Source organism: Peromyscus maniculatus, chromosome 2, assembly GCF_049852395.1.
Source record: "Peromyscus maniculatus bairdii isolate BWxNUB_F1_BW_parent chromosome 2, HU_Pman_BW_mat_3.1, whole genome shotgun sequence".
NCBI lineage: Eukaryota > Metazoa > Chordata > Mammalia > Rodentia > Cricetidae > Peromyscus > Peromyscus maniculatus.
The window spans coordinates 145,960,403-145,985,134 of record NC_134853.1 but is presented as its reverse complement, the minus strand read 5'-3'; positions in this window follow the sequence as shown (position 1 = coordinate 145,985,134).

Sequence of the window (24,732 nt, the reverse complement as noted above, 5' to 3'; positions counted from 1 at the left end):
GGACAATGATATAGCTGTATGCCATGAGGCATGAGGGAGAAGGAACACATGGCACTTAGCACTCTGTCCCAGCTGCCCATAACCATGCCAAGACCAGGTTAAGACAGTTATCACTTCCTCAGCTCCTCCAGCTCGCCCAAACAGCCTGAAGGGCAACCACAGAAGGGGAAGAGAATTATGGCATCACCCGATCTTTTGGCTTAGGAGGAGAGAATTTGTCAAGGAAGAGCTGGTTTCATCTAACCAAATATCTGCAACAAGGTAGCCAGCTCTACAAATTTCCTCAAAGCGATATTAAAATATATTTACAGAGAGAGCAAGGTGGCATTTCTACATAGATGAATATGTAAATCTCCGAGTTTGTGAGCGTCTGTGGTGGAGAATGAGAATGAGACGGTGGAAACAGAGCCATGAATTCATAAAATGTTTCAAAGGAACTCTCTCCAACCTTGTGGTGTGCTATGTTATTAAGGTAGAGTAGACTTGCAAAGTATGCTGTAAATTTAAAGGTTTAATGCATCATTTGTGGAAGTTTTCCCCTGAGATTCTGCTTAGGAAGGGTAACAAGGAGAAAAGAATGCCAACTCCATCTTCTCATCCCCTTGAGGAGAGGAGCTGTGATGGCCTCCCATCTGCTGCCTCAAGTGTCCAAGGTAGGGTCAACATGTAAGGACATGCAGGGTATGCCCAGGATAAGCGTATCTCTAGCATAGTTGAAAGGAGGGGACACTGGAATCCCACCCCTTAACAAGTCAAGCCACCTAGGGGCAAGAACGCATCTACCTAAGAGAAGGGCATCTTGACTTAATTTGCACAAGAGGACCACATGGACAGCAGACCTTCTGATGTCCATCACATGAATCCCCTGAGACAAATAGTGGCCAGCCACTCTTTTCAACACTGCAAGATCAGAACATATCCAGAATGGTAACGTCGTGTCCAGAACGGCCACTGACTGACTCATGACCTCACAACAGCTACAGCTATCTGCAAAAGACATGCACAAGATGGAGCCCATCAACAACTCATAGGTATGGAGCGGCTCACGAGGCCCCACCCCTCTCCTAGAAGCTGTGAATGGTGGGAATCATTTTCTTTAGTGGTGTAGTGAAGTACACAGCCCCTAGGGGGCGCTCATGCAAGCGACTCCAATTAAATGCAGTGAGCTACAAAGAGGGAGGGCGTGGGAGAGGAAAAGAGACATGGGAAGAAGAGAGTCCATGGGAGTGAAAGGGGGATGAGAGAGTCAGAGAGGGCAATGGATAGTGAAAGTGATTAAACGCACTGTATACGTAATATGGAATTGTGATGAGTAAAAGAAAAAGCTTTGTTCAGAGTTTGCCAGCCTGCCATACCAAAGCTCTCTAGACTTGGTTGCTTAAGTAATAGAAGTCTATTGCCTGCCACTTATGGAATACAGAAATCTGAAATCAAGGTGCTGGCAAGGCTGGTTTTTCCTGAGGCCTCTTTCGTTAGTGTGGAGATGTCTATCTTCTCCCTGTGTCTGTAGATGGTCCCCCTTCTGAACATGGCTCCACCCTAACGTGCTCTCTTCATGAGGACACCAGTCATGTTAGAGAAGGACTCTTCCTCGTGGCCTCTTTCAAGACAATCTCTAAATATAGCAACCTTATGAGGTAGTTGGGGGTTGGGTCTTTGAGGTATAAATTTGGGAGACAACCATGACAGTGAGTGACCCAGAAAGTCACTGATTCCAGAAACAACTTGGTCGCTTCTGAGTTCTCAGCTGGGACCCTCTGGGGCTTTCTAACAGCACTGTCGTGTCCCTGTCAACCTTCCTTCTGACAGAGGTGTAAATGGAAGTGCAGATGCTTAGAAGGCAGGCTGCCATGTCTCACTGCTCGGCATCTGAGTCATGTCAACATTCCAAGTGGAGCCAGACCTACCGTGACATCCTGTCATGGCCTGAATGTGAAATGTCCACCATGAGTGAGCTCGTGAGTATGAACGGCTTGCTGCCCCAGTGTCGGTTCTGTTCGGGGAGGTTAGGAATTTTTCAAAGGTGACATTTAACTGTAGGAAATGGGTTGCTGGGAGGTGGGGCTTGGATCTTACAGGCAGGCCCCATTTCTCATCCTTTCTCTGCTTCCTGATCCACAAAGCTGTGAACGCACAGCCTCACATTCCTGCTGCTGTAGCCAAGAGCCATACCATGCCTTCCCCACCATGACGTACTCTGCCCTCAAACCATGGACCAAAATAATCCCTCTCTCCATTAAGTTGCTTCTTATCAAGTATTTGGTCTGAGCAGTGAGAAAAGTAACTAGTACATGCCTCCACCATACCATCCTCCACTGGTTCATTTAGTGGAAGGGGACAGTATACCACAGACCAGAGCTCAAAGATGAAATTTAGACCTGTCACTGAGTGGTCACCCCACCACCACCACCACCACCACCACAACACACCAAAGAATGGGCTCCATACATTAACACACTAGCTTCCAGAGACATCGGCATTGATACTGGATGTGAAAGCACAGCTACCGTGAGGTGAGTTCCATAGCCAGCTTCAGTGGGGGTGGGGGAGGCTGTGTAACTTAGTTACTTTCTCATCGCTGTGACAGGGTACCATGACAAAAGCCATGTAAGGAATAAAGGGATTTTTTTGACTTACAGTTACAGAGGGATACCATCCATCATGTCCTGGGAGACATGGCTGGTCACATTGCATCTGGCACTCAGGAAGCAAAGAATGAACAGGAAATGGAGCCAAGCAATGAAGCCTCAAGGCCCACCCCTAAGGATCCACCTCCTCCAGTGAGGCCCCACCTCCTGAAGGTTCCTCAGCCCTCTCAAACAGAGCCACCAGTTGGAGGCTAAGTGTTCAAGCTCATGGGCTCATGAAGGCATCTCACATTTACACCACAACTACAGCCCTGCGGCAGCCTCACGGCCTTCATGCCACAATTTCTTTCCAGCCATTCCCTCCCTTCCCCCTCCTCCAGTCCCTTCTCTTCCCCCCTTGGTGACTGTGTCACAGCCAGTCAATCTAAGAGGCTAGGCAGTAGCCAGTCTCCAAGACTGCCACCTCCTGGTCATCACAGTCACTTCCCTCACTGCCCTAAGGTGACTGATGAAATATTGCAAGAATGAGAACATATCACTTCCTCCATGAGGGTAAAAAGGCATTGTGACTTCTGCATGGTCATTTCATTTCTCTCCAGTATGGAGGAAATCATCATGGTAGCACCCATCATTTAGCAAACATCCTGCCCAAAGTCACACAAGCAAGCTTATGAGCAGGGGGTTGGGGGGACAAATCCTCCAGGCCTTGGTAGGCTGCATTCTCCAGCTGACCCACAGCTGTGCAGCCCCTGAAGTTCTTTTCTGAGGGATGGTTGTTGGTTGTTTTCATGAGATAAGTTGGGAGTCATTTGCTATGCGGCGATAGATAACTAATACAAGCAAGCTCCATGTTGGGCTCTATCCCGGTGAGACCCATACAGAATGACTGACCGTCACCAAACTGCATCAGGATGCTCTGCCCCAAATTTTATCAGTGGTGCTTACAGGAAATAGTCATGTGACACATGCCACTGATTTTCCTGACACCTGCTATTAAGTGGATTGTTAACCACTTCTTTAACTTTGTGGATGGTGTTGTGGAGGGAGGTGTGAGAAACCCATTAAGAGTTCAATACAGAGGTGCCTCTTATTCAGGTGTTCATTATCTGAGCCCCCACAGCTCAGAGGTTACCTGGGGAAGAGTCTGCTGAGAAGATCAGCTCTTCTTCCATCCCATCCTCTCCATATTCGTGCTGGGGTCTCTCCTTTCCTGCCTCATCAATGTCATTGTTTCTCTTCAGCTCACAGGCTGGCACCTAATCAATGTGCTGGGAATACAATGCAAACTGATTGCAAAGTAGAATCACAAACTTCTCAGAGAAAGGGGTGGGGGCGGGGCTTCATAAAGCACATGAAAGTGAAATGGAAGAGCCACTGACATTGTGTGCAAAGACTCCAACCAATCCACGTTGGGGGGGGGGAGTTTGAGGAGTCAACAACTTGAGAGCAGGAAACAGCCAAAACGATGGTACCGTGAAAACTTGGGAAGAGAATGAGGTTGAAAGATCAAAGGAACAAGAGGGCTTCTTGAGAAAAGTGGCCAAGTGCTCCAAGAGTTTTTGCACAAGAATACTCTGTGATTTTACTGCCAAAGGCAAACCTGAACTTGAGACTGTTGCGTCATTCCGCTGTACATTTTTGTTGGGAAAATTCTATCCCAAAATGCAAAAGTTGGCTCTGGGTCACTCTGTTCAAAGAGTAGGTGGGCGGCGAATTGCATCCACAACTTCAGTGTTAAAGTTGGCCTGGAACTCATGACCCTCTTACCTCAGCCTCCCAAGTGCTGGGCTACAGAAAGTCATCACCATACCCGGCTTGGTCATTTTAATTTTAACATGCATCTATAATGTACATATGTGGGTGCAGATGCAAGCAGGTGCATGCTTGTGGAATCCTGAGGTTGACGTTGGGAACCATCCCTAATCATTCTTCCACCGCAGCCTTTTTGAGGAAGGTCCCTTCATTAAACCCAATATGGCTAACCTCCCTAGCCACCTTGTCTCCCTCTTCTCAGAGTGTAATTATAGGCATGCACTACACTCCAAAGTCCTTTTCCTGCTAAGCCCTCTCCCAGCTGGCCCTGGTCCCTTTTAAAGGGTCATTTAAACTAATATTTTCTTCTATTTGCAAATATCCCAAGATATCAAAAGCCAGCTCAAATGCAAGCAAGGATTGTCAGGGGTGCTTCTGCTGAAGAACTGGTCTGTACCCTCTTGTCCATTGAGCTGAGTTTTATAACTCCCATCTCCCTCTTCTTTCCCCTGAGACTCTAAAGAGCTAATTCAAACTTTACTACCAATGTATTTTAGCGTGTCTTTTCTCCTTGGTCCCAATTTCCTATTGCTACCCACCCTTCACCAAATCAAGCCAATATATACTTTGTGGGCCGGAAGTACTAACAGACCCTGACAATGCTCTGTGGCAGATCTCCGGGTACTTTGCAGATGTTTCTCTAAGTATCTGTTCTTTTCTTCTCATGGCCCTGGCCTCCTCGAGCCTGGTACCAGGCTGGCTGCATGTCCTCCCCCACTTCTTCCCTTGGCCTTTCCTAACACAAAATACCCCACTAATTATCCTCTAACATTTCTCCTCTCCCCTTCTTGGCCTCCTTTTCCCAGTGTAGAAATCTCACCACCTGAAACATTAGCTTCCTTTCTAGACATTTTTAAACTGTTTCTAGAAAGGCATGGCGATCCAATCACCCTTCCCCCAAAGCCAGCCAGGCTGAGTCTAAAGCACTCCAGGGCCACAGGTTCTGATGCCCATTCCCGTCACCCTACCCAGACACACATTCCTTTAATTTCCTCAACTTATTCTACAATGTTTGAGCTATATAGAAAGGTTTAAAAAAGAATGCAATTATTATCTGCATGCTTTACCCAGCTTAAGCAGTAAAACATTGCTGCTGAGGTGAAGCCTTCCATCTCCAGCTCATTTTCAATTATTAAAGAAGCAGACAGAAGGGGTTGTATTTGAGGGCAGCCTGGGAGTTGGTGCCATCATGAATAAAGCACACAGCAGCCATAATTCCTGGCTTATATGCACTCCCACAGACACCATTCACTACAGTCTAATGAGGAATCTATTGTTCCTCTAGCTTTAGGATGAGGAAATAAGTTCAGAGGTCATCTGATACCATACAGTCCAGTGGTTAATAGTCCAGCCTACCTCTGCATAAGTGAGACAATTGTGTAGCTTGATCTGCTTAAGGAGCCCCCTGGCAGTAGGATCAGGATCCATCCCTGGTACATGAGCAGACTTTTTGGAGCCCACTACCTATGGTGGGACACCTTTTACAGCCTTGATGCAGGGGAAGGGGCTTGGACCTGCCTCAGTTTGAATGAACCAGGCTCTATTGACTCCCCATGGGAGGACTTACCTTTTCAGAGGAGGGCATAGGGGGTGGGTTGGGGGGAAGGTCGGGTGCAGCAGGAGGAGGGAAGAAAGGAGGATCTGTGATTGGTATGTAAAATGTATTTTTTAAAAAAAAGAGTCAAGCCTAGCCAAGGAGCCAGACTGCCCGGGACTGAGCCCTGGTTCCAGCATGTATACAAGTGTTCTCTGCCCCTAGTTTTCCAGTGTCTAAAATGGCGGTGCTTGGAGCTATTTTGTGGGGTTTGTAATGTGTGTTTGCAATGGAACTTGAGCTGTTGTGATATATAAGGGTTTGTTACTGTTACCATTGCTATCACCACTGTGATTATTATTTCCTGATCCCCCCACTAAAAACAGCTTTATGTTTTAGCAAATTCTCTGCTCTCAAGGGTCTCAACTGCCCATAACTACAACCCATCAGTCCCCCCACCCCAGGCTCAGGATCTAATAATATGTAGGGGAAATTTTAAAGCCCATAGCCCAAACCTTGTTTTGAGTTGTTGGTCAGAGGAGTCCAAAAGACTCCCCCAAACAATATAGGTTATTGGTATTGCCTTTAGCTCCTTCCGAAAAAAGAAGGTATGACCCTATGGCCAAAGACATTACACATTCTGGACATAGGAGTTAGCAGATCTGAATCTGACCTGGAAGTTCCATCCCTAAGGATCAGCTCTCATAGTATTAGAAGAAGTCATGCAAGCTGCCAAGGGAAAAAATTAATCAATATTCCTATCTAGTTGGAATGCCTCGGAACTACACAATAACCAGAACAGCCAGATGTACCCACAGGTACAATAGTGCCACTTATATCCTAGGGGTAACCAACAATGACCCAATCAATTGGACTTAAATCCTACTGGATAGGAGGGAATTCATGCCTGGTACTGTTAACTGTATCTGTAACTGTCACTGTAGGTTTCTCCATCTTGATGCCCCTTGCTCATAGAATCCCTCTTCCCTCTCTTCGACTGGACTCCTGGAACTCAGCCTGGAGTTTGATTGTGGGTCTCTGCATCTGCTTCCATCAGTTGCTGGATGAGGCCTCTATGATGACAGGGTATTCACCTCTGATTGCTGGGGTAAAACAACTCAGGCACCCTCTCCACTATTGCTAGTAGTCTAAGCCAGGATCATTTTTGTAGATTCCTGGGAACTTTCCTAGCACCAGGTTTCTCCCTATCCCCCTGATGTCTCCCTCTATAAAGATATCTCTTTCATTGCCCTCCCACTCTGTCCCTGTTCTAGCTTGACAATCCTGTACCCTTATATTCTCATCCCCAAGCCCCCACTCTCTATTGCCCCCTCCTCACCCCCTAGTTTACTCATGGAGATCTCATCTATGATCCATGCCATGCGTCCCTCTTAGAATCCTCCTTATTACCTAGCTTCTCTGGAGCTGTGGGTTGTAGTCTGGTTATCTTTTGCTTTACATAGTATCTGAACTTAAGCAGAAGGTGTGGTAAAGGCAGACATTGGACTAATGAATGATCAACAAGGGACAGTCAAGGTAATCTTTTGCCTTCCGGAAATGCCCTGAGGGACCTTTCACAGCGCCCCCCCCCATGTCAAATTTGGTTCAGTCCTTTCCTGTCACCATGAAAGAAACTCCTTCCCAGAGCAATTAAAAAACCCAATGCCTATTGTAAGAAACCATACTGCTCTGGATGATAGGACAGCTTTAGAAAATAAAACAAAAATTTAAGGAGAAAACATAAATCAAAATTGATAAAGATTAAAAAAGTGAACCTCTCCAAAGTTAAGGTTAGGGAAGGGTTTTGTTTTTGTTTTGTCTTTCCAGAAAATGAAGGCATCCAGCTAAGGAATCTGAAGACCACTGCACAAATGAGACATCTGAAGAAAAAGAACAAATCATACAGAAAAAAAATGTCCCCTGAAAAAGATTTTCTGCAGTGAACCATGACTACACCTAACAGAAGTAGACTTTGAAGTCTTTGAAAAGATGATAAGATCCCACAATGGTGATTCTACATTGATAGATAATGCCACCAAGCTGACAAACATCACCCAAAGATTGACTTTGGACTACAACTGCTCGGGACAATATTGAGAAGGCTAACTGAGATGATACAGCCTCACAGACTACTTCAGTCAGGACTTGACCATAATCCAAAATTTTCTTTGTGTCCCCATTAGACTACCAGTACCCCAATCAGCAGGAAGTAGCCTAGAAAACTATATCCACATTCCCAAAAATTGGATTATGAATGTTTGTCTTTGTTTAGGGGTTGGTTAAAAATTGTTATTGGTCATAGTCAATCTCTTTCTAAAAGAAGAAAGAGAGATATGATATATAACTGTATTATATAAAAATGATAAGATAAACGGTAGATTATTGAATCTACTCTGAATAGAAAAAAGATAATGATAAGATAAAAAGGTAGATTATTGAATCTACTTTAAAAAGCAACTGCTAGTTTTAAATATTTTACAATGGATTGGATTTTTGTATATTGTATATAAATTATGTATATTGATACAAATTTGAGATTAATTTTGTTAGAACATTCTGTACATACATTTCTAATCTTGTTCAGGGTATTGTACCTATACAGCTCACTTAACAATGTAACACAAATTTCTAGTCCTTGAAAGTTATTATTACCAACTATTTAGGATATAAAGAAATGAAAGTTAGTAGTTAGTTATTACGTCATATTAGGTATGTTTTCAGGATCAAACAGATATATTTTACATAGGTCATCTTAAAATACTTCAGAGATCTACAGAATATGACATTTAAAATGTTTTAATAACATAGATTCTTATTTACTTTTTATAACACTAAGACCTGTCTGCTCCTGGCAGCATCAATATACTTCAGAGAAGATGGTGGGCATTAAGAAACCTCCATATGGAGTTTCTTTCTTTGTGGCAAAAAAGTGCCCTTGCCTCTACTGCTGACAGTATGCTGTCCAAACGGACAAGCAGGACACAAAAGAAAAGAATGCTGAACTTTGTCAAAACGAGGTAGGACAGCCCTTCAGAAAATCCTGCTTCACAGGTAAGTATCTGAGATATGCTAGGCCTGTAGGCTGAAGATGGATGCCCCAACATTGCAGAGGAACCTTGGGTGACTGTCCAGGCAGCCAGCTGTTTCTGACGTTTCTCACATTTTTGGAAGTTGTTTGCCTGTACTTCCTGTTTACTGAGGTAATATTATTTCCTTATTGGGTCTCTGAGGGAGTTGAAGACCAGATAGTTGCAGCTATGGTTTTCCTTGCTAACAAATTCAAAAAAGAAACTCACTAGAGAGGTGTAAAGTGTGTAAGTTTGAAAGACATCAAAAGATAGTTTTGGGTTGGTAGTACAAGTTAGGATAGAATGTGAATTAGGTACAACATTTTGGACTCACCAAAATAGGATAAATAATGGAGTATTTTCTCTGAATCTGTCAAATGTTTATGGACTGGACATTGTTAAGGTAATTCTTGACTGTATATATTATATATACTTATTGTACTTACTGCACATAGTTTTTCTTATATTAGTTATAACCTTCTTTTATTATTTTAGACAAAAAAAAGGGGAAATGTGGTGATATATTGTGTTCTCTAATAAAATTTGCCTGAAGATAAGAGAACAGAAGCCACTAGATTAAACACAGAGGGCAGGCAGTGGTGGCACACACCTTTAATCCCAACACTTGGGGGTCACACACCTTTAATTCCAGCACTTGAGATCTCACACCTTTAATCCCAGTATTTGGGAAGCACACATTCCTTTAATCCCAGCACTAAGAAGGAAGTGATATGACTAGGCAGAAAAAGGTATATAACGTGTGAGGAGACAGGAACTGAAGTCTTTTCAGGCTGAAGATTCCTAGAAGACATGGCAGTGGTTTATTCCTTTGTCTCTCTGATCTTTCAGCATTTATCCGAATATCTGGAAAGCCAATTTAGAATTCGTGTTACACTTATGAGTGAGTACATACCATGTTTGTCTCCCTGATTCTGGGTTACCTCACCCAAGATGATATTTTCTAGTTCCATCCATTTGCCTGCAAATTTCATGATGTCATTGTTTTTTACTGCTCAGTAGTACAGAGACAACCAAACCTAGCTGGTGGGAACTCATGAACTTTAGACCAACAGTTGTGGAGCCTGCATGGGACTGGACTAGGCCCTCTACATAAGCAAGACAGTTGTGTAGCTTGATCTGCTTAAGAAGCCCCCTGGCAGTAGGATCAGGATCCATCCCTGGTGCATGATCTGGCTTTTTGGAGCCCACTACCTATGGTGGGACATCTTGCACAGCCTTGATGCAGAGGGAGGGGCTTGGACCTGCCTCAATTGAATGAACCAGGCTCTATTGACTCCCCATGGGAGGACTTCCCTTTTCAGAGGAGGGCATAGGGGGTGGGTTGGGGAGAAAGGCTGGCGGGGAGGAGGGAAGAGAGGGAGATCTGTGATTGGTATGTAAAATGAATAAAAAATTCTTAATAAATACATAAAATTAATTTTTTTAAGAAGCCACAACTGGTCAAAGTGCATAGATCAACTAGCTGTGGTGTGCTCAATTAACACCTTTACAACACAATCTTGTACTTACAGTTCAGGGAACATCACAGAAGAGGAAGAAGAGTCAGAGGATCAGATGTCCGCTATGAGACAACCACTTCTAAAACAAAAAGAGGGCATGGGATGGCGGGGGGGGGGGGGGGGGGGGGGGGGATAGGAAGGAAGGAGTGGATATGAGAAGAGTTGGGAGGAGGAATGGGAGGAGGGATGTGATCAAGACACATCATATGAAATTCCCAAAGAATTAATAAAACACTTATTTTAAAAAGCTGTCACGTCTCAGCCTACAGTTCACGATTCATCCTTGCCAGGTTCAGTGCCTGGTCCCGTTCTGACTTTGTGTTCCTCTGACTTTGGGATCTGTCTTGTGCCTCAGTTTCCACTCTCCCTGGGCTGTGAGGGGACAGTTGCAGCTGAATCTCTCTAGAAGTGACAACCTGCCAAGACCATCTCATCACCATCCTTTCTTCTCTTGTATCCATGCCTGGCTTGGTGGCATGCCCTTGGGATTTTGATAACTACATCACCAAGTAAATACCTCATCCCAGTAAATACGTCTCACCTGTGGATCTGAATACTACCCTCAGATTCCCCCAACCCCTCCACCGAAAGCCCACTTCCATCAGCTCACCACCGGTGAGGTCCTCTTAAGACAAGACACCATCTTGGAAATGGTAATTCTTCATCCCCAGAGGGTTCCACTTCCTTCTTAACTAAATGATTAGATTGGTTTTTAGAACTATGCCCGCTTTCTAATCAGCCTCCATGCTTGGCGTTTACCCTCGGAGCTTATAAGCAATTTAAAGCTGAGGGCTGGGTTAGGCCTTCACACAAATGCAATCACACTTTTACTGCTGCCATCATTTTGAGCTGCTGAGTAATGAGATTGATCTCTCTGAGAAGTAAAAGGCAAATATGTGGCCACTCAGCAGCCAGCTCTTATTTCCTTATCATCTGCTGATGCTGAGGACTGTGTTTTATTTGTCCTCGTTTCTGGCCATGGTGACCTCACAAGTCAGAGATTTCAAGGTGGTACTCCACCGAAACAGACTTCACTTAGTTCCATTTATATCTTTTTTTTTTAATTGTCGTGGGGAAGAGGGCTCCCAGAAAAGTAGAATGAAGAACATAGAAAACTCTCTCTAAAAAAAAGGACCACTTGGTAAAACATGTTTAAACTCCCTGGAAATTACCCTAAAAGCATAAGGCAAAGGAAGAAAATGCCTCCAAGTGAGTCTACCAAGTCTCATTAAGAATTGAGAGTCTATAACACTTGAGACCAAATCCACTCTCTATCTCCAGCTACCCGCTCAGCTCCAAATTATACAAATGCTACACAGGCTAGTGGGACCAAGAAAAGGACCTCTCCCTTCACCTCCAGCTCCCAGTCTGGAACTATGGCTTCACCCTGACAGGAGAAGACTTCTGTGAATTCTTACCTCCTTCCTCTATGCTCTAGAAGTTCTACTACAGTTGGTGCTACAAGGAAGACCAACTTTCCCCTCCTAGCACCCAGTCTGAGGGCAAGAGATCTACATTAGACACCGGTGGTCTGACTGTCCTGGGGACAACCCCCAACTCCGGTTTATTTGTAGACAAGGGGTTCCGTATTATGAAAGACAAAGAAGAATGTTCCATAATGGCAGAGAGGTTCGTCTGAACCTGTCCTTGGTGCATGAGCTGGCTTTTTGGAACCTAAGGCCTATGCTAAGACACTTTGCTCAGCCTTGGTGCGGGGAGGAGGGGACTGGACCTGCCTCAACTGAGTCTACCAGGCTGGGCTGACTCCCCAGGGGAGACCTTGCCTTGGAGGAAGTGGGAATGGGGGGTGAATTGGAGGGGGAGGCTGGGGGGTGGGAGGAGGGAGGATAGGGGAATCTGTGACTGATATGTAAAATTAAATTAATTATAAAATAAAGTATTTATAAAAAAAAATTAAAAACCAAACATTAAGAGAAAACTAAACACAAAGCTAACAGAAAGAGTGAAATAATAAGAAGCAGAGTGAAAAAAAAGAAACACAGAATAGAAAAACAGAAAATTAAAATCAAAAGATGATCCTTTAAAAAGTATCAAGGGTTGGGAAGGCAGTTCAGCGGGTAAAGCACCTGCCATCAAAGCCTAAGAACCCAAGCTGGGATGCCCAGAATCCTGGAGTCCACATAAAATCAGGCACAGCGGTGCCTATCTGAACTCACAGTGCTCCTATGGTGAGATGAGAGGAGGAGATGGAAGAATCCCTGGAAGGTTGCATGCAGGTCAGTTAGGCTGAAGTATGCAGAGGCAAACAATAAACATAGAAACCGTCCTGTCCAAGATGGGAGGTGAAGACGTATAACCAAGACTGTTCACTAACCCCTACACAGGTGCCATACCACGTGTGTGTCTGCTTCTCCACACATGCACACACAGGGGTGTGGGTGTGTGTGCATGTGTGTGTATCAGTAAAATTGTGCTGGGGATTGCTCAGTGAGTAGAGTGTTTGCCTATCATGCACAAAAGCCTGGGTTTGATCCCCAGCATGACATCAAACCAGGCATGGTGATGTCATCCTATAATCCCAGCTTTGGGGAGGTAGAGACATGAAGATCATGTATTCAAGATAATCCTTAGCTACATAGAAAATTCTGGGCCAGCCTGGGCTACCTGAGACCCTGTCTCAATTAGTAATATATTTCTTAAAATGCAATGTATTGGGAAAAAATCAGTAATTGGCAAGCTTACAGCTAAAATAATCAGAATTGAATAAGACAGAAATGAATTCTCAAATCAAAAAGAGGTTATTTTCCTTACAGAAATAAAAAGAATTATAAAGGAATTCTAACACTGACTGTATGCCAACAAATGTGATAAGTTAAGGGAAATTGTCAAATTTCTAAAAAGACAAATTACTAAAACTAACCCAAAAAGTAGAAAATGTGAATAACATCCGTGGTAAGTCAAGAAATGAAATTATCAATTTTTAAACCTCTTACAAAGAGAAGGCCGGTTCCAGATGGCTTCCCCAGAAGTCACCATCTGGTGACTTCTGTCAGCCAAGGAACACCAATCCTTCATGGAATCTTCCCAAAGTGAACAGGAGCCTCACCTCCCAACTCATTCTGTGACACAAATATGCCCTGATTTCAAAATGAGACAAAGATATCACAAGAAAAAAAACAAACAAACTACAGATCACCTTTATGAACATACTTGTATAAAATTTTTAAAGATTTATTTTATTATTTTACATTATGTGTATATTGGTGTGTGTGTGTGTGTGTGTGTGTGTGTGTGCAGGGTGCCCTTGGAGGCCAGAGGTCCCCTGGAGCTTGAGTTACAGGCTGTCATGAGCTGCCTGATATGAATGCTAGGATTCAAATTTGGGTTCTCTATAACAATGGTACATGCTTTCAACAACTGAGCCATTTGTATAAATTTTTAACAAAATACTAGAAAACCAATTGCAGCAACCTATAAAAAGGATTATACACCACGGTCAAATGGGATTTCTATTAGGAATGAAAGTGAGTTAGTATTTGAAACTCAATTTAAGTAATATACCAAATTCATAAAGAACAAAAGTCTCATTTCAAAATATATGGAAAAGTATTTGACAGGATCTAATAGTGTGTGTGTGTGTGTGTGTGTGTGTGTGTGTGTGTGTGAGAGAGAGAGAGAGAGAGAGAGAGAGAGAGAGAGAGAGAGAGAGAGAGAGAGAGAGAGAGACCATGAGCGTGTGTCCATGCATGTGTGGCAGTCAAATGAGCTGAGTTCTAGCCATCTCCATATTATTCCCTGAGACAGGGTCTCTCACTGAACCCAGAGCTCACTGCTTTTAGCTTGGCTGTCAGTCAACCCCTGCAGTCTTCCGCTGTTTATACCCTCCACCTCTCCTCAGACCTGAGATTACAGGTCCCATGTTTGGTTTCTCACATGGTCCTATTGAATCCAAACTCAGGTCCCCCTGTCTGCCCACCAAGCATTACCTACTGACCAGTTCCCCAGCCTGTAAGATTCTTTTGTTTACTTGCTTGCTTATTTGTTATACTTAATATCTTTTTAAATTAAAATCTAATTACGTTATTTCTCCCTTCCCTGTCTTCCTTCCAATCCCACCCATTGTACTCCACTTTGCTCTCTCTCTCTCTCTCTCTCTCTCTCTCTCTCTCTCTCTCTCTCTCTCTCTCTCTCTCCCAAATTCATGGCCTCTTTATCTTTACTCACGTTCCATGCGCATTCCTAAGTGTATAATAGAACCCACTCAGTCCAAATGATGTTACTTATACGTATCATTTCAGGGCTGAGCACAGGGTATCAGATAACCAACTAAGGGTTGTAGCCTGGGGCACGTTATTTCTCGCACTCGGCATTCCTGAGTTGCCTGTAGTTTCTTGTTTGGGCAGCAGTGCTATTGGGATTTCCTGGGTGACGCTTCCCTGATGTTTCCAGGGGACACAATTTCACAGCAGACTTCCTGTTTCTTTCTACCCCTTCTCCAATGTCGTTTCATATTAAAATTACTGAACAAATTAGAAATAAAAACTTCCTTGATTTGGTTTAAAGGGGTACCTAAGCAAAAGCCTCAGCTGGCAGACTGTTTTATGGTGAAAGTTTGGGGGCTCTTCCCCTTAGATTAGGAATAAGACAAAGATGTCCATCTTTACCACATTTATTCAGGACTGTTGCCAAGGCTTATGCCACAGTAATTACGCAAGGAAATGAATGAAAGGGTGCTTTGAAAAGGCGAATTGAAACAGAAAAAATCAAAGCATTTCTATCCCAGATGCCATACATGTACACATATGTGCATGCATCCATGTGGACATGTGGACATACATTTAAATACATATCTAATCCACTAGAACTATTAGAATTAGCCAAGAGAGTTCAATGAGGATATAAGACACACAAATCACTTATACTTTTTTTTTTCTTTTACCGCAATAAGCATTCTGAAAATGAAGTTAGGAAAGTATTTGCACATAGTATCATCCAAAGAAATAAAGTGCTTAGAAATAAAGTTAAGGAAAAGGATGATTTGTACAACCACAAAAATGAAAAGAAATTAAATCATCTCTAAGGCAATAGAGTGACCTCGTGGATTGGAAGACTTGATGCTATGGAGATGGCAATGCTTCCTAATTGATGTATCAATTTTCCATAATCCTTGTCAAACTGCCTGCGTGTTTTTGGCAGACCCGGGAGAGCAGAGCTTCAAATTCATATGGAAATTTGAGAGCTAGGAAATAGCTAAGAAGTATCTTTTTAAAAAAAAGGCAAAATTGGAAGAATCAAATTTTGAGATTCCAAAAGTTGACACAGAATTTCTGGGCAATCAAGACAGTGTAGTCCTGGCATAAAGACAGACAAAGGAGCCAGAGGCAAAGACTCGGTAGGACAGAAATGAGCCCTCATATTAACAGTCAGTAAATTTTCAACAAGAGGGCCAAGGCAGTTCAGCAGCAAGGATGCAAGTATTCAACAAGTGCAGCTGAGACACAACTGGGTTTCGCCAGGGCATGTGAACAAATCTCACTCCCACCTCAATGATAGACAAAGTTACCATAAAACTGATCATTGATCGGAGATTTCTAAAATACACTCAAAAACTATGGAAGTCAATTGTGTTACCTTAGACTGGGTAATAGTGTTTTAGACATTATAAGAAAACATAAGCCGTGAGATAAAAATGTAGGAAAATTAGAATATACATCAATATTAAAACTATTGGCACTATAGATGACCATCAGGAAAGTGAAAAATAAAAACAATTTGCAGGATGGTGGGAAATATTTGCCAGTTATTTATCTAATAAAAGAATTGGACCCATAATATAGTTCAAAAGCCTCTTATAACTCAGTGATAAAAATATAAATAACTCAATTTTAGAATGAGCAAATGATATGAGCAGTAATTTTTCTAAGATACGCAAATGGCCAACAAGCACATAATAGGTGCTTAGCATCATTGCTCATTAAGGAAACACAAGTCAAAACCACAATGACACCGCTTCCCCTAATAGGATGGCTATAATTTAAAACCCAAGCCGTAACAGGGGCTGCAGAGATGGCTCAGCTGCTCAAGGGCTTGCTGCTCAAGCATGAAGACCTGAGATCAGATCTCCAGCACCCACATAAAAAGCCAGCCACAGTGGCCCACATCTGTAGCCCCAGTTCTGTGGGGCAGAGACAGATAGACCCCCAGGGTCATATTGGCCAGCTGGTCTAGCCAAAAACAGCTGTTTGGTTTCAGTGAGAGACCCTGCCTCAAAAGCTAAGGTGGGGAAGTGATTGAGAAAAACACCCAACATCAGGCCTCTACATGTATATGATGGGTAAGGACATATGCACACACATGTGTGCACACATGCACACACACACACACACACACACACACACACACACACACACGTGTGTGTGTGCACAAAACAAAGGCTTGCAAGGATGTGGTAAAATTAGACACTCCATGGCTAGCCCATGGCTAGTGGGATATCAAAATGACGCAGCAGCCCATGTTGTGATGTTATGAATCTTGAAGCACGATGTTAAATGAAAGAAGATGGTCACAAAGACCACATATTGCATTTATTTGAAATTGCCACTTAAATAAAATGTCCAAACTAAGAACATCTATAAAGACAGAGGGGCATGGATACGAGGAGTAACTGAGGATAGAGTTTCTTTGGAAAGGGGCAAAATGCTCCCAAATTAGACCATGATGACAATTGTACAAACCTTTCAATACATAAATGCACACATACTACACACACACATACATACATACATACACTGAATGCTACCTTTTGAGTTAGTTGTTTTGTATGTGAATTATATTTCAATAAGGTTGTTTTAAATATGTCCATTCTCTTCAATCTGATCTATGATGCAATGCAAACATAGTCAAAAATTCCAGTGTTTTGTGATTAGTGACAGACTATTATTAAAGCTTATATGGAGAAGCAAATGGCCCAGGAGAGCCAGCACACTACAGAAGGGTAACAAAAGTCAGAAATGTGCTGACCAAATTCATCACTTACTGAAAAGCTATGATAATCAAGACAGCATGGTAGTGGTGAAAATATAGACAGACAAGCTAAAAGAGAATTAAGAGCTCACAAACAGATCCACAAATGCATAGTCAGTTGGTCTCAAACAAAGTAACAGTAATTTAGTAGAGAAAGGATATTTTTCTCAGCAAATGATTTCTGGGACAACTGGACATCAACGCTTATAAAAACAAATGTAGGTACACATTGAGAGCCCCTGCCTCAGTGAATACAGTGGGAAGTGATCCAGGATGACTCCCAGCATCACTACACACACATACGCATGGAAAGAAAGAATTTAAAAAAAGGGAAGCAGCTCTGAAAAAGAAACTGCTAAGAAATGGAAAAGATAAACTACTGAACAAAAGTAAGGAACACCCAAAATGTGACAGGTAAGGGATTTGCATCCAAAAGAATACACAAAGAATGCTTAAAGTCAACAGTAAGATGACGAACTACCCAATTAAAAGAGAGGTTGATGATCTGATGGATACACCAAAGAATGTGTGGAAATGGCAAACACGCCCAGGGAAGCTGCACAACTTTACATGGAGGTGAGTAGTTATGAGTGAAAAGAAAGGACTGCCTCTGCATGCCTGTGAGGGGACAAAAATACAAAGAACTGACATCATCTAACACTGGCAAGGGTGTAGATGCAATTCTGAATGCTTTTATTAAATAAGAAACACAGAGCCAAATGAAGAGTTAAAAGCCCAGAGGTCAGAGAGCAGTAGCTAAGAGCTGAGACCACCTTCTTACCACCCGCTGCCGCTGCCGTCCTTCCCCTGAGAAAGAGACCTACTTCCTGTGTGTCTGTCTTTTTATAGTGTTTCTGTTCTGCCTTCTCATTGGTTGTAAACCCAACCACATGACCTCCTCATCACTGCCTGTCTATACAGACCTCCAGGTCTCTATGGTTGGTATTGAGATTAAAGGCATGTGTCTCCATGCTGGCTGTAACCTTGAACACACAGAGATCTATTTGATTGGGATTTAAGGGCGTGTGCTACCACTGCCAGACTTCTGCTAAATGATTTGCTATTAGCTCTGACCCCCAGGCAACTTTGTTTATTAATATATAAATAAAATCACATTTCAGCACAAATAAAATATCACCATACAAGAACATTGTTGTGTGGCACTATTCCTGAAAGAAATAAACAAACATCTACTCACCTCAGACAGGAAACTGACCACAGACCAAATAACAATACCACCAAAGTCCAAAGTGGCAAACTGATAAGGTTATGGGTTTAATTACAGGAGCATGGGTGACTCAAAGGAATCTACATCACTGACAGCCCACCCCAGCACAGGTGACAGCTCACAAAAGTTGGAACCCTAGAGCTTCTTACAACTTTCAGGCAGCAAAGATCAGAAAGTGCCTCTCTTCTCCCATCTTAGATAACCTTAAGGGAGAAGGTGTTTTGCACATTTGGTAAATTTCAGGGACTTCCTGAGACTTGTGAGTTATGTAATTCCTGGTTCTTAAGGAACAAGTCTATAGAACTTCCTGAGTTCTACAAGACAGACATGCAGCCACAGGGACTCCTTCAATGCTAATGGGAATATAGAATGGTGCAGTCACTCTGAAAGACAGTTTGTCAGGACCTCACAACACTAAACATCCTCTTACCATATGATCCAGCCCTCATACTCCTTGGTATTTGTCCAAATAAGTTTAAAATAGATACCTAGGCAAAAAGAACCACACAGATGATTACAGGAGCTTTATTCTTGATCGCTGAAACTTAGTCACAACCAAGATGTCTTTTAATAGCTACATAAATAAACAAATCATGATATATGTATATAAAGGAAAACTATTCAGTGCTAGAAATAAATGGGCTATCAAGCTGTGGGAAGATAGGAAGGAACATCAAATGCTGCAAAGCAAAACAAGCCAATGGGGAAGTCTCCATATTGTTTGATTCCAACAATGTGTTATTCTGGACAAGGAAGAACATTGGCAGCATGAAATCTGTGGTTGCTGGGGTTTGGGAATGAACAGGGAGAGTAGAGTAGGTTTTAGGGCCGTGAAACTTGCATATGAAACTGTAATGATGAATGCATGCCAAGACTCACAGACTGTACAACTCAGAGAGTGACCCTGCAGTGAACTATGTGTTTTACTTAATGACACTGTGGAACACTGGCTCCTTAACTGTACGAAATGAGCGAAGTCACGGGTCAAAGTCATCTCCAAGTTCAGTCACTTGTAAATTCACTCATGGGGCTGTTTCACATTCCTTGGAAGATCACATTCCTTGAGGTTGTTGGATTGAGGATCTCTGCTTCTTGCCATGTGGGCCTTTCTGTTGGGCAGCTCACGGGTATGATTTAGCTTTTGTCTTAATCAACGTTCTTTTGCTGTGAAGAGATGCCATGACCATGGCAATGCTTATAAAAGGAAGCATTCAACTGAGGCTTGGCTATAGTCAGAAGTTTACTCCATTATCATCATGGCAGTAAGCATGGCGGCATGGCGGCAGGCATGGTGCTGGAGAGGTAGCTGAGAGTTCTACGTATGGATCAATAGGCAGCAGGAAGAGGGGGGAGTAAGAGAGAGAGGGAGGGAGGAGAGAGAGACTGGGCCTGGCTTGAGCATTTGAAACTCCAAAGCCCATCCCCAGGGACACACCTACTCTGGCACACCTACTTCCTAATCCCTGTCAAGTAGTGTCACGCCCTAATGATCAAGCATTCAAATCTATGAGCCTATGGAGTCCATTTCTATTCAAATCACCGCAGTTTCCATTGGGGTAAGCAAAAGAAAAAGTAAGAAAGAGAGGTCCAGACAGGCGCTACGTTCTTTCTGCAGCTCAGTCTTGGAAGTGACTCCCAGCAGGATTGTCACAGCAACCTTAGGTCCAGTTCACACAGAGGCACAGAAATTATGGTCTTAGGAAAATGCCATAATTTCTGTGCCCCCGTTTCACAGTTACGAAACGGGGAATCACACTTGTACCTTCATCATCAAGTTTAGCGAGGAAGAAATACACTAACATACAGAAGGCTTAAGATAATTGATGGTGGGGCCAGGAGATGGCTAAGTGGGTAAAGGTGCTTGTTGTCAAGCCTGACGACCTCAGTTCCAGTCCAGGGACCCACACTGTGGAAGAAGAGAACTAACTCCTGCAAGTCATCCTCTGACCTCCACATGCACACTGTGATATGTACATATGCCAACAAATAAATAGATAGATAGATAGATAAATCAATACTTGGTGATACATAGAAAATGCTCAGTAAATGCTAGCTATTTTGGTTGCATAATAGACATATGGATTTTTTCATTAACTATGGTTTGAATCTGAAGTGTCTCCCTCAGATTCATGGACTCTAGCTGGACTCTAGCCATTTAGGGAGGTATGGATTCTTTGAGACACCAGTCCTAGATGGAAGGAAAATACTAGGGGAGGCATTTGAAGGTTCTGGCCTCCTCTCTGCCTCTTGGGTCACACTGTAAAGATACACTGCTGTAATAAACTAAAATCCCTCTGATATCACAAGCCGAAGTCAAACTTTCCTCCCTTGTTTTCTAAGTTGTTTCTGTCAGGTATTCAGTCACAGGAACATGAAAAGTACAGTGTGTGAGACCCACCCTCCCCTGATCTGAGAGCATGCGTGGCTCATGGTTTAAAGTGGAAAAGGGCAGGTACCATGTACTAAGTGTGTCTCTTCATAGACGCTCTTGTGACGTGACGGTAAAGAGACTAGTTTCTGGAATGATCCCCATTAACAAGCTTATTGAAATTTGTTTACACAGCTCAATGTCCCACGGAAGGTTCCTCCCATAATGCATTTGGTGAGCCCCCTCTGAAAATACTTCTGTCATCCAGGGGAGAGCCCATTCCTTCTCAGTCTTTGGTTTTCCTGACTTATAAACAGATGCTGCAACTTCTTCACACAGTTACCCACACTCCTCTGGGGCCTCTCTAGAACACTGCAAATGGGAGTGGACAGAAGCAAGGCAGAGATCTGGGTGGAGACAAGAGGAAATTGGGCAAGATACTAAGATGTGTTTTCTAACACATGGCAGTTTTCTTATTCCTTGTTCACCGGCACTGAGTAGCTGTAGCAACTCAGGGATCTTTGGTTTGGATTTGAGGATTCATGTGGGGCATTCACGTATGTGTAGGTGCCTGGCAGCTGTCTGCCTGGCTGAGCCATTTTCCCTTCTCCTCCCCAGAACCCCGACCAGGGACTGACTTCTGTTGCCTCGTCTTCCTGTGTATCCTCCTCTGGGCAGCAGGAAGTCCTAGTGACTGACCTTCTCTCAGAATCATACTTCCAGGCTTGCCTGTCTGGAATGCTCACTAAATTCAGATTCCCACACCTCACTCTGAAGCACTTGGATTCGTATCTCCTGGTGAAGAACCTGAAATCTATTTTTAACAAGTACCTCCAGGTAATTCTTAGCATCAGCCAAGTTTGGGAAACACTGTCTTAGAACATTTTCCTTTCATCTTTCCCCTGGTTCTGGGCTGGCCTATAACTGCCTATAGCAGGCATCACTAATTGATCACAGAACCCTTTCATACTGCTGAACCTGGTTAAGACCTCCCAGCCTTAACAAGCATTCCAGGAGGCCACCAGTCATCACATAGAGTTACTACCAGAAGGGAAGCATAATTGTTATGTCAGCCTTAGTTAATATGTATTCATGTGAGCTTGGCAGTTTCCTGGTCTGTTGGTGATATACTCAAGTCGTCCAGGTATAATGACTCTGGGAAATCTTAAATCCATCTGGAACCTTCTGCCTATAATTGACAGCTCCCCAGCAAGATGACTGCAGAGAAAGCCCAAAGGCTTCTATGCTCAACATTTTCCTCCTGTTTCTGGGTAATAGGTCAATCCTGGCTGTAGGAGGGCATAGATAATTGGTGGCATAACTGTGTCTGTCATTCTTGAGAAGTATCATGGACAGTGCGGAGTGGGGAAAGTTGTGAAACTGTATGAGTCTTGGTCAAAGGATAAGTCCCTGAGTTGGAATCAGATTCCTGCATTGACAGCCAATCTGAAACATTTCCTTGACTTCTGAGAATCACAGGACCATACTTCGAATAAATCTGCTAATACTCATGTTGAAAATTAATCCCCAAATTCATACCTAATGGTATTTAGAAGCGGAGTCCTGAAGAAGTAACTAAGATGAGGCCATCAACATGGAGTTGATAGCTTTCTAAGAAGAGAGATCTGAGCTGATGCATACCTGCTCTGTCTTACCACATGACACTCCAAGGTCTGACACTGGAAGAAGACCCTTGACACCTGCCGAGTAGATGCACACATAGTATTCTGGGAGTCCTCAGCCTCTGAAACTGTGAGCTGTATAACCTCTAGTCTTTATAAATTACCCAGTCTCAGGAATTTTGCTATAGCAACTGAAAACACATAGTATTACTGTTATCTTGCTATCATCCCAAAATGCTAAGGTTTTACCAAGTAACTAGACTAAGACCAGATAAGAGAATTAAAAAAAAAAAAAAAAAAGCCTGGGAAAACACCAGGGTCTGTGGGGTGCAAGCAGGAAACCCAGTAGTCGCTGAATATGGGATGTCTACTGAAAGACAGAGAGACATGATAGACAACAGAATGGGTGTCCCTAGCCCTGCCCAGGAGACCCAGCAAGAGAATGAGTATGGAGCAGACCCCTGAAGGGTGGGGGCACTCCTGGCAAACATCTGCATGGACACCTAAACTGTTTGTTTTTGGGGCTCAGTCAGGAGTGCCAGGGCAACATGGTGGGCAGCCTTCTGCTTCATGTGGGAAGATGAGAGGAACAGAATTTAACTAGCCGCAGTGTGGCTGGAGAGGGAGCAACTGACTGATGCCACAGGAGAGATCTTTACATAGGTCATTGATAGGAGCCTACCCTGCCCCAGCATCCTACAGACAGCCTCTAGCCCATAACTCATACGTATGAAGCTTCCACAGAGAATTTTAAGACCGCCCTCTGATAAAGGCCAACCAAGGTCTACCAGATGTTTGAAGAACCTCTCTCAAAAGGATTCAGAAGACTAAAAATAAGCCCAGTAGACAAAAAAAATCAGAGGAAATAGAAGCAATGTGGGAAGGAGAAAACAACCGTATAATTAATATCTTCAGAGATAAAGGCGGAACCATTGTATCCTTAACCAGAACATACAATTATTAAAGAGGAAACATTCAACAGAGTTCTTGAAAATTAAAAATATTGTAGCAGAAATAAACAACTCAATAGATGGCAGTAAAACTAAGAGGAAGGAGTCTTCAGGGAGAAGCAAATGACTTCGGAAATGGAGGAACGAATGGACGCTCCAGGAAGTGAGAACAAGAGGGCGGGGTCACTGAAGCAGTAAGTCAACACTTCAGCTCCTAGGGTGGAAATGTCACTTGGTGCCACAACACTGGCTGGAAACAGCTTCCACTCGTGATGTTCCAAAGGCAGGAATCGAAACAACACCAGGCTCCTCACCCTCAGCCCTGAAACATGGAAGCAGGGAAATAATGCAGAAACACTTCAGCAGCCTTCCTACACTTTGATATTCAGTCAGACCATCCACCGAGTGTACAGCTTTAATGGAAAAGCACCTCCCGTACACAAGCTCAAAAATACCGCCCTCTGTGCGCCCTTACTCAGAAAACTACTGAAGGGTGTTTGCTGCCATTGCGAGAGGGTAAATCAAAAGAGAGAATGCCCAAGATCCAGGAAACAAATAATTTAATTCAGGAGTCGTCTAAGGGAATTCCCCATTCGATGGTCCAGGGATGATCCAGGATGACAGATGAGTGGCAGGCCAGGGTAGAGCAGGAGGACCAAGAACAGAATTATACCACCACATAATTCAATACTTGCCAACATATTTAAAAGAAAATTATAATTCTGTCAGAGAACTTGGGATGAAATAGTGATCCCTACATAGAAAACCAAATAAGTGACAAGTCATGACAATCCTAAGCACAACTGTAAAATAAAAGAAATGCAAGCACAAGGCACCATGTAATAACTCTGCCTAAAATAAAGCAGTCATAGTGTTGATGCTAAATACTGATATCACCCCCAAAATTTACCATCATAGTGGGAGAGGGGGTAAAGTATATTTGTGAAAAATAAAGCCGTGACTTACATAGAATTGGGTTAATAAATGATAAGTAGGTTTTAAAAGACAGTACAATATACAAGTTATTCACAAACATAGAATTTCTAACTGGAGAAAAT